Source organism: Camelus ferus, chromosome 7 (genome assembly GCF_009834535.1).
Source record: "Camelus ferus isolate YT-003-E chromosome 7, BCGSAC_Cfer_1.0, whole genome shotgun sequence".
In the NCBI taxonomy this organism is placed as follows: domain Eukaryota; kingdom Metazoa; phylum Chordata; class Mammalia; order Artiodactyla; family Camelidae; genus Camelus; species Camelus ferus.
Window position 1 is genome coordinate 63,369,431 of NC_045702.1, and position 10,798 is coordinate 63,380,228.

The following is a 10,798-nucleotide window of genomic DNA, read 5'->3' on the forward strand; positions in this document are numbered from 1 at the left end:
CACAGCATTTAAGAATTAAATTAATTCCTCCCCTTTGCATTTATTTGCAGATTTTCATTTCTTTAGCAGGAATACATCTTGTCCTACGAAAGAAGATAGGGTTCCACACAAGTTAGGTCCCTGAACTCTTTGTCCATCTCAGTCCTGTTCTTCTAAAGCTGTCTAAAAATGTGCAGGGTATGTCCACTGTTTGTCAAAATTCTTTTTTGGGAATGTACAAAAAGTTGGAAGTCTTGAATTATTTGTTGAAATGTTGGGCCATAGAATGTTAAGTGTACTTCACTCCATTGTGGCTGATGCCATTAAATTTACTCCGCAGTTGTTTGTTCTGATTTTGTTTTCTTTTTTCTTTTTTTAATTAAGACTTTTTTTTAGAGCAGTTTAGGTTTACAAAAAAAAATGAGAGGGAAGTTCAGAGATTTCTCATATATTCTCCTGCCCCCACACATGCATAGCCTCTCCCATTATCAACATCTCTCACCAGAATGGTGCATTTTTAATCATAATATATCACAGTCACCTGAAGTCCACAGTTTACACTACAGTTCACTCTATGAGTTGAGTAAATGTATAATGACATAAATGCATCATGATATAGCATACAGAATATTCTTACTGCCCCTAAAATCCTCTGTGTTCTGCCTATTCATCCCCCACCCTCCCTGGCAACCACTGATCTTTTTACTGTCTCTACAGTTTTGCCTTTTCCAGAATGTTATATAGCTGAAATCACACAGTAATTAGCCTTTTCAGATTGGCTTCTTTTACTTAGTAATATGCGTCTAAGTTTCCTGCATGCCTTTTCATGCCTTGATAGCTCATTTCTTTTTAACATTGAATAATATTTCATTGTCTGGATGTACTACAGTTTATTTATCTATTCACCTCCTGACTGGCATCTTGGTTGCTTCTAAGTTTTGGCAATTATGAACAAAGCTGCTAGAAACATCCATGTGCAGGTTGTGTTTTAATATTTTTCACTCCTTTTAGGACAAGGACAAATTAAGACCACCAGATGGGAGAAGTTATCCAAATTACTAGCTATGAATTGTGTTGCTCCCAAAATGCTACCCAGCAGGTCCTCAGCTGATTGGAATGTCTCAGCCATTGTTTGTGTGTGTGTGTGTGTGTGTGTGTGTGCGTGCGCACACCCAGTTCAACTTGTCACCATTCTACCAGACTTTTGTCCAATTTTTAACAGGGAAAAATGTGAAGAGAGGGTTCATCCCTTCTTCTTTATCAAAGTAAATAGAAAATTCCACTGAGTTCCACTTCTTTCTCTTGTAGGTAAGTGGTCTGAGGTGCATACTGCCCAACATCTGTCTCCTAGAGTCAAATTCAAGACAGAAGAGGTACTATATATGAATCAAGGAGCATCTGCCTTGTGATAACCAGGTCAGTTGCATCTTATGCTTAATCACAACTTCAACCCAGCTTTTGTATCACCTCTGAATGAAGTTTTATTAAACAGGAAAATGGAAACTATTCCAGTTCATTCATTCTTCTATTTAGCAGTCTTTTGCTAGGTGCCCACCCCTGCACTCGGCTTTAGGAAGAAAACCAAGTGAGATGCAGTGTTGGGTGTGGGAGGGTAAGGTAACCCCAGACGTGTTTGAAGATGTGACATCACAAGCCACCCTGGAGCCTGAACTGGAGGTGCAGTGTCACAAGCAGGTGTCCAGCAGATGGAGCTTCACGGGAAGAGCTGTCCCTTCTTTTCTATCTCTGTTGTCAATGCCCGAATTCAGACCAAAATCACTTCTCACCAGGACTCCTGACTGTGAGGGGCTTCTAACTGATCCCTCTGCACCCAGTTCTGTCGTCTCAAATCCATCCTCCCCACTATTGCCAGAACGGTCTTTCCAAAATGCAAATCAGCCCATTTCTCAACTTCATGTACAAGCTCAGCAGCTTGCCTGCACCTTGAAAACTCTGGCCAGGAGCATCAGCGAGGCCTCTTTGAGCTGCCCTCCTGCCTCTGCCCATGCGTTACCCCACACTCGCTCTGGCAAAGCCCCCACTTGTGCACCTGTCACACTAAAGCACTCGGGAGTCCCCCTGCCACGCAGTTTGTGCTTAGCACCCTGGATTCTACTGTTGCACAGCTCTGGATTTGACTGTGGGCTCTGCTGCTTCCTAGCTCTGTGACTGGATGGGAGCAATTTTGACGCATGAGCCTCAGTTTGTAAAGTGGGGATGAAAATGGAACCTGCTTCGTAGGATAATGTTATGGGAATTAAATTCAATAATGAAGGTATAACACATACCCAGTTCCTAGTCTATAGTAAGCAGCCAACATATCTTACCTATTCTTACTATCTTTAAAAAAAATTGTTTTAAGAGAGCTGAGGCTTAACCTTCTCCAGAAACCTTTTTCTCTGTTCTGCCTCCAAGTTTACAGGCTGTATTAGACACTCATCTTACAAGGTCCTCATTGCCCTGGGTATAGCTCCTATTGCAGTGTGGAATAATTACTATTCTGCACCCAGATTATTGTTTCAGACTGTGAACCTCACAAGGGCAGGGACTGTGTCTTTATAGTCATTCCCAGACCCGCAGCGCCATGCGGTGCTCTGTTATATTTGCGCTTTGGGTGGATGCACCCTGGGAAGACAGCTGAGGCAAAAGGAGCAGGGATGTGCTTGGCTGTGCAGAGGGATGCCTCTGTGGTGGCAGCCAGGAATCCAGGCCAGGGGGTGGAGTCCCAGAGGGCCAAGCATCCCGGTATGTGCCTAGGAGATGAGATGTCAGAATCCATCAAAAGAGTCCAGACAACGGGCTCAGGAGCTGCGGGTGGGGCGGTGAGCTTGGAGCCTCCCAGGGCCCGTCCCCTTCTGCTCTGTTTGGGGAGGGCAGCTGCTTGGGTTTATCCAGCTAGAGTTGGGAAGAGTGGGTGGGAAACAGGGCAATTTCTCACAACAGATAGACATTGAAATAAAGAAATCCTAGAAAACCAACAAAACTTCTCCACTTGAGTAACATTTTCATAAATAGAAATATTGTGGTAAGAAAGAAGATCTTCTTTTGGGGGAAGTTCCATCCATGTTGGTGACTCACAGAGAAAGACCCATTTTGGATAGGTGTCCTGCTTTATGTTTCTGTGGTTCCAGATTTTGACTCGAAGAAAGAAAAGGAATGCGGAGGTGGCCCTGGGCCTGTGTGTGTGGCTTCAGCCCTCACCACACAGAACAGGGCAGCAGGTTGAGGAAACGATGTGATCTCAGCAGAGACAAGCCTCCCTTGTGCATCTTTCCTGGGCAGGCTTGGTTTGGGCGTCTGTTTCCATGTGACCAACAGAAGACAAACAGTCAGACAGACAGAGAGGCAGGAAGTTCTGAGAGCCGCTTCATGGTTATTGTTACTAAGGAAACCAGTTCTTTAGTATTCATGTGTTCGGCAGACGGCCGCTCTGAATCTCTGAGGCTGAGGCGATATCACAGAATGGCATGGGGGAGAAGAAGGGGCGAAAACAGCCAAGCAGATAAATATGGAAGTGGTTTAAGAATATGTTGGTAATTTAGCCATCGTCTATGCTTACTAATGGCTTTAAAAATGGGATCCCTGCTAGCATCAAATGATTTCAAGAATGATCAGGAGTACGTCTTCCCGCTGCATGAATATAATCGTATGCACATACTGCCCACACCCTGGGAAGAAAAGTCTCTGGAGGGGACAAAGATCCTTGAAGTCTGGTTCCATTTTGAAAAAAAAATCATCACTGTGTGAAAAGACCTGTGAAATTTATCTTCATCTGTTGCCTTCATTCCAAAAATACCTTTCCCTTAGCATCTGAAGATGGAGATGGCAGATGTGTTGTTAAGGTGACATTTTCTCTAGCTGAGGATGGGAGCATTTACCATAGCTGAGCAGCAGTCCCCACGTCCAAGAGAAGTATTCCCACAGAAGTCACAATCCTAAAAGGAGGCCCATAATCCCATGGATGAGTCTATGGGTAGCAAAGCCCTTCAGAATATGAAAAAGCCAAGTGTGTTGCAGATCAGACTGAGTGAAAGAGAAGAGCCCGAGGAACTAGGGAGGAGAGCCACTTGGCGTCCCCCCTCGCCCCCGGTCAGCAGAGTGACGACCAGTGAGTTTTGCAGCTGAGACTGTGGCCAGTTAGCAATCCTCCTAATAAGAATCTGAGCAAGGGGGAGCTAAGAACTTTTTTCTCGTAGAGAAGTCCTATAAATGGAAACATTTAGGTTTAAAACAGTGCCATGCCCCTTCCTCTTTCGTCTGCATGGCCTGGGGGAAAACACTTGGGAGTCTAGGGGCGTCTCTTGGTTTGGGGATACAAGTGTCTGCTAAACGAGATCATTACTAACATCCTAGTGCAAGGTCACATCACTGGCATCCTTTCCACATGTTCAATCAGCATTAATTGAGCACCACCTGCATTCCAAGCTGGCTGCGGTCAGAGATATAAACACGAGTAGGAAGCAGCCTCCTAACTCAGGGAACCCACAGTCAAGTTTTATAGTAAACAGGGTGAAAAATGTAAAAGTGGAGCAGATCCCAACCCTCAACATTCTTAAAGCTTCATGATATGACCTGAGCTTCCCTGGCCCTGTCCGACTCTCCCCCTCATCTCCGTGGGCCCCTCGGCCCCTCCCTCCCACATCGGCCTCCTCAGTTCTCCGGCTCCCTCTCCATGCTCAGAGCTCACTTCAAAAGTCACTTCTTCAAGAAAGTTTTCCCGAGTCCCCAGGTCAGGCCCCCTGCTGCATCTTCTCATTGCACCCTCTTTTCTTCCTTTGCGTCGGTCACTGCAGTTTGATTATATATTTATGCGACTGTGTGATACTGGCCATCCTCCCCCGTTGGACTTCAAGTTCGAGGGTAGCAGAGGCTGAGACAGCGATGGCTCATGACTGTGTCCGCAGGGCCAGTCACGGGGCCTGGTACAGAACTGGCTCTTGAAATAAGTGAATTACTGAATTTATGAATAAATGTGCACAATGAAATAAGTTTGAAGATGAGAGAAACAAGATCCTGAGGACAGAGGGCCATTAAACAATGGGGCTGGGGCCTGGTCGTTTTTCCCCCAAACCCTTGCTATGTACACAGTGCCCTGCACATAGAAAGCTTGTAGAATGAAGGGAATGAATGAATGAATGAATGAATGAATGAATGAATGAATGAATGAATTGTGAACTGGGAAAGTCATCTCTCATTTGCTTTGCTTTGTTTGTTTACATGTATACTTTACATAAACAGCAATGTTCAAAACCCCCTTTTTTTTAGTGCCAGAAAGACGTGAAAAAAGAGTTAAAAAATAAACAATAACCAGTCAAAATCCCAGAATACGGCTGAGTGACCCCTCTTTGTCATTTCCATCAAAAATGGATTCTGGCCCATAAGCCTCTGTGGTAAGACCCTGGACAACCTCAGTTTGCTAAGGGAGGACTCCGGCTGCCTTGGCTGTGAGTGCGGACTTGAGAGGCCTCCGTTTCATACGTCCTTAGAGCCAGAGCTACAGTTCTTCCATTCATTCATTAGTTCACTTGTTCATTGATTCACTCAACACACATTTATAGAATGTCCACCATATGCTAGTTACTGAACTATGAGTGTTCCCCACATACCAGGGAAAAAGATAGTTAAAGTCTCTCATGGTTTACTTGGGAAACTAACTCTATAAAAAAGACGATTCTGCCCTCACAGGAGAGTTGAGAAAGAGACGCGTTTAGCACTCGGTACTTCCTCATCCGTAGCATTGACCAGACTCATTACTGCACTTTTAGTGGCTGCGAGCTCCACCAAGGCCAGCCTGCTTTTACCTTATCCATCTTTGTACCTCCGACAACCAGCCAGCTAGCACTGTCCTTGGCACACAGTGGACTCTCAGTAAACATTTATCTCTTGACTCACTGTAGCAAACGTGTGTCATATGAGCCAAGCCCTAGGTTCTGCATGTTAGCATGCGGGGCCTCATTTCATCCTCATAATCCCGCTCTGATGTAGATGCTATTCTTACTTCCACTCTACCAGGGCACTAACGCATGGAGAAGCCCAGGGGCTTGACTAGGACACACGACCGGTGGAGTGGCAGAACCAGCACTCAACTGAGGTCTGTCTGACACCCACCACCTGTGGGCTCCTGCTTTTCCGTATGAAATTGCTGCTATTTGACCCTTTTTACCTGCCAAAATAGCAAATGTATAAATAGGTAGCATAAGTACTTCTAATCTAGATGGAATAGGACAAATGAAGGGTTATGCAGGGGGCACTGGGGAAGCAGAGCAGGGTCAGGGTGGCTTCCCGGGGCAGCCGGGCAGGACGGCCAGGGGTTCATTGGCATTTTAGGAGGAAGGAGGGGAGCAGCATGAGCATACCCACTCCCTCCATCAGCCCATGTTCTGTCCGGGCCCACTGTCTGCCAGACCCAGGGCTCGTGGAGAGAGGAAGCAGAGCTTGGAGTCATGCAGAGAGGATGATTATAAGAAAATGGGGTATTTATTACACTCTAGTAAAATGCCCTGAGAATACACAGCAAAGGCTGGAGTGTGAGAGAGACCTAGAACAGAGGATAGTGGCTCAGACCAGAGAGAGCAAAGGATTCCAGAGCAAAATGAAGAGGAGCAGATGCCGTGAGGAAGGGCCTGGATGCCTGGCATGAGCTGGATGCAGAAGGCAGAGAAACGAGTGGATGGGGTGCGGCAGAAGAGGGCTCCAGAACGTCCCCTGGGCTGCAGCACGGAGGAAGGTCTGGAGCGGGATGGATGGGTGGCAGGAACAGCACGTGTGGCTGTTTGGATGGAAACATCAAAAGGCAGTGGAAATACTGATGGGCAAGTCCCGTGACGTTTGGAACTGGGTAAACCCTGAGAATGATCAGTTCCTCTAGGTATTCTGTGAGACACAGGTGTTTTGATTTAATTGGTTTAACTCTGTAGAAAGCTTCCACTATCTTTCTACACAAAGGATTCTGCATGCCAGATGGCTCTTTGTGCGAGGTTCCCTCTTTAAACGCCTTCTTTGGATATGTTTAAATTCAGTCAGGGTTCCTTGGCTGTTAGAAGTTGCTTGTTTTAACATGTGTGTTCATGGGAGGAAGAGGTTTTAATCAAAGATAATGGAACTTCATCTCTCCTGAACTTAGACTGGCTTCTTACCACCACGTGCCTCTTTGAAAAGTGTCAGGAGTCCCTATTCTGGCTCTTAATGTTTGCAGTGTGATTTTTTTTTCTTTTGTGGGAGGGAGGTAATTAGGCTTATTTATTGATTTATTATTGTTCTTTTTTTAAATGGAAGTACTGGGGATTGAACCCAGGACCTTGTGCATGCTAAGTATGTGCTCTACCACTGAGCTATACCCTCCCCCCTGCAGTATGATTTTTAAATTGACTGCCTCATGTTTCCTCTGTTCTATCTCCTAAGATGGACAGGGACCACTTTTGCTCCCCATTGACACTCAAAACATACGTGAGCATCCCAGGTACCAGGAAATATGAAGCCCATTCAGAGTAATGACATAGCTCTGTAACCCCTCCTAACACGTCAAATGCAGTGAAAGCTGTTAACAATTATAAAAGATATGCAGATTTGGATTTTTAAGTCAACCACAAAAAGTGTTTTTAAATAGAACAAACTAAATCCTAGCTGTATCTAAGAAAGTGTTAATGTTTTGATGTATTTAGTGGAGCACAATTGACCAAAGGTTGTCACAGAACAGAAAGATGGGACATCAAAAAAAATTAAGACAATTCAGCAAAAGGTCATACTCTGCTTAAGTGCCTGATCATAGATTCAAATATGTTTTTTGAGATTCTCTGATCAAAAACAGGGCTTGACCATCTGGCTTTCACTTGCTGTAATCAAAGCTATCTTTTCGCCGGCCACTCTGTATGGTCAGGAACAGACTTTTTGGAGAGAGGTGGCCAGATGTAACGACCACATCTGTTATCCTGGGAGGCTGAGCAGAAAGGAAGTTGTCGAGCTGCTAATTGGTAAATTTCGTTCCAGCATTAACGTTCTGCTGCTGTTGTAATTCCCACAATCGCAGCCAAAGAAATTCCGCCTAAAACAATGCAGCATCTTTACTCCTGAAGGTAAATCTAAAAATCACCCCTGTGGGAAAGTCACCTCAAATGTCCCATTCACCACAGAGGGCGGCAGCCCTGGGAGTCCTCTAAGGGAGCAACAATGGAGATTTATGTTGCCATCTGTCTCTGGTAGATTTAAGTGTTTATGTCTCCCATAGCTGTAGGGTTTTGGCAGCAATATTGTTGATACTCAAGAAGAAAAGATGTGATTAAAATTAAGAGACTAAGAGCTGGGAGTTGATCTGACTCAATGTGATGTTTTGTCATCACAGCCTACTGCTTCTCTGTCTCTCCTGCCCTGCTGCTGAGTTTTTTTTTTTTTTTTTTAAATTCATCCAGTCTACACCAAATCAGTGATCTCTGAGGTTTACCTCAGCTGAGTCTCTATCAAAACTTCCTTGAGTCCAGACAACACTTGCTAACCATGGGAAAGAGAAAGTGAACAAGGTGGCATGGAAGGGGTGCTCTGGACAGACAACAGAACCTCAGCATTTAAAACAACAGTAAGGACACCACTGAAAAGCTCAGCATGAGAACACCCCCTCGCAGCTCCCTCCCAAGCTTTGTGGATTTCAATCATGTCTCCTCTGATCCCCAGTACAGTAATCTTTGGCTTACTCAAAGATTTTTCACATTTTCTGTACAATTTATTTTAATATAAATTATTCACTGAATAAAAAATGTCTACAAGAGCTCTCCTTTTTTTCCTCCGGAGTAACTCGCTCTCCCCAAGGATGTGAACAATAGGATTTGTGTTTGAGCAAGTTGTTAAAAATAGGTCTTAAGCTTTAGGAATGAATCACATGTGACTTAGTTATTTTTAAAAATAAATAAATAAAACCTGGAGAGAATAGGGGGCAGAGAGAGAATGACTTAAGGGGAAACAGAACAAGCAGTTCATTTTCATGAATTGCTAGACATGGTCTAAATATAAAAAAGGAGACTCTAGTCATCTCTGGGGGCTGAGCATCACTTCCTTGCACCACCCCCTGTACCAAAATACATACTTTCATTTGTCAGCCTGCAAAGAAGAATCTCTGCACCCCGAGAATTTCTCTACACTTGGAAAATTGATTGCATACCATCCTAGCTATGGCCATAGAATCAAAACCTTGTAGAAAAGAGATTTTCTTGCCTCAAATGAAGTGCGGTGGAAAACTAGATTGTCTGTCCCAAAAGGTGTTATTTTTAGTCCCCTGTAAAGCATTTAAAGCTAGACAAGTGCTTATTTAATTCTTTGGCACAGCAGGGTTTTTTTTAAAAATCAGTATTTAAAAGTTACTTACTCAGGCTAAGTCAAGTTGAAGCATTAGCAAGTCTTAGAGACTAGAGGTGGAGGGAGTGCTGATTGTTGGCTACCCGAGGAGCGTACTTTTTCCTTTGGGACAGTGGCTGCCTGGCTTGGGGAAGCATGAAACTAATGAGAGTCAGAGAACAAAACTCCTCTGTAGAACATGTGGTTTCCTGTGAGGAAAGTAGGGCTCTATGCAGTTATCACTCCCAGAGTCAAAAGCAATCGGACAGGCAAAGGTTTCCCAGGTGCTCATGGGGGATAACATTCAGTTACAGATAATTTTTAAAATAGAGACCTAACTCCCAGAATTCCAAGATCACAGTCTTGGCTTCTCTTCCAGTCTACCAAACTCATCCAGATCAGTAAGTAAATGCATACCAGGGCAGGGCCTCTTTGTTGTTCAACTCCAGAGGTGCAATGGTTTTAACGCAAGTCTGCATAGGATTTGAAACACCTCCCAGTCAGAGGTGGAGTCTAGTTCCCCTCTAAGTATTGGGCTGTTCTTAGGACTTGCTTCTAATTAAGAGTAGGTAGCCTAAGTGGTGGTGTGTGGCTTTCAAGGCTAGTTCATCAAAGGCAATATGGCTTCTGCCTGGCGCTCTCTTGCGGTATCTTCCTTTGGAGCATGGAAACCGCTTTGCCAGAGAAACCACAGAGAGAGACCGTGGAGACAAACAGAAAGATGCCTATGGAGACCCAGCAGTCCCAGCCCCGAGCCGTTGAGGTCTTCCCAGCCCAAGAGCCAGAGACATGAGCGCAGGAGCCCTGAGCTGGCCGCGGCCCCAGCGACCTCTGAGCTCCTGAGCCAGAACCACCCAAACAAGCTGAGCCAGAATGCTGGAGCCACAGAAACCACGAAAGAGATCATAAACGAACTCTGTTTTTAGGCCGCCAATTTTGGGGGTGATTTGTTCCACAACAATAGATACATGGAAAATTTTTTGGTACCTAAAAGTGAGTCATTGCTGTAACAAAACTTAAAACATGTGGCAGCGGTTCAGGGCCTGGGGAGAGGGCGGGGATTGGAAGAGCTTTGAGGAAGGCTGTGTGTGCGGCATTAAAGGCAAGTGAGGGAAGGGTGCTGGAAGCCGGAGGAAAGGAGATGCTGGTTGTGAAGTGGTGGAAAGTCTAGGAATATTTTCCCCAGTGGTAACATGGACGTTAGAAAACATACCTAATAAGCTCATGATCTAGGAAGATTTCCAGGCATATCGTTCAAGGTGCCCCTGATTCTTCCAGCTGCCCATAGAAAACACGAGATGAGAGAGATGAACTAGAGAAAGAATTGTTAACTATAAAAGAGCTAAGACTTTTGGGGTTCAAAAATTAAAACTATTCCTCAGTTTCATCCTCGCCATATGGCAAATGAGGCTCAAATTAAAATATGTAATTTCTCCCTAAAGATGGAAGCAGTGGTGTGACCCTGGAACCCTTCCTTAAGCCCTCAGACAGATTGGAG

General features: G+C 44.8%; 1 long non-coding RNA gene across 1 annotated transcript in view; it reads left to right on the plus strand.

Annotated features, from left to right (window-relative positions):
• LOC116664988 overlaps nucleotides 1-10,798 on the plus strand; it is a 64,471-nt gene that overhangs the window by 10,963 nt on the left and 42,710 nt on the right. Inside the window, exon 2 of the long non-coding RNA XR_004321562.1 lies at nucleotides 1,288-1,395. This is a non-coding gene — a long non-coding RNA (uncharacterized LOC116664988). The remainder of the gene's footprint in view (nucleotides 1-1,287; nucleotides 1,396-10,798) is intronic.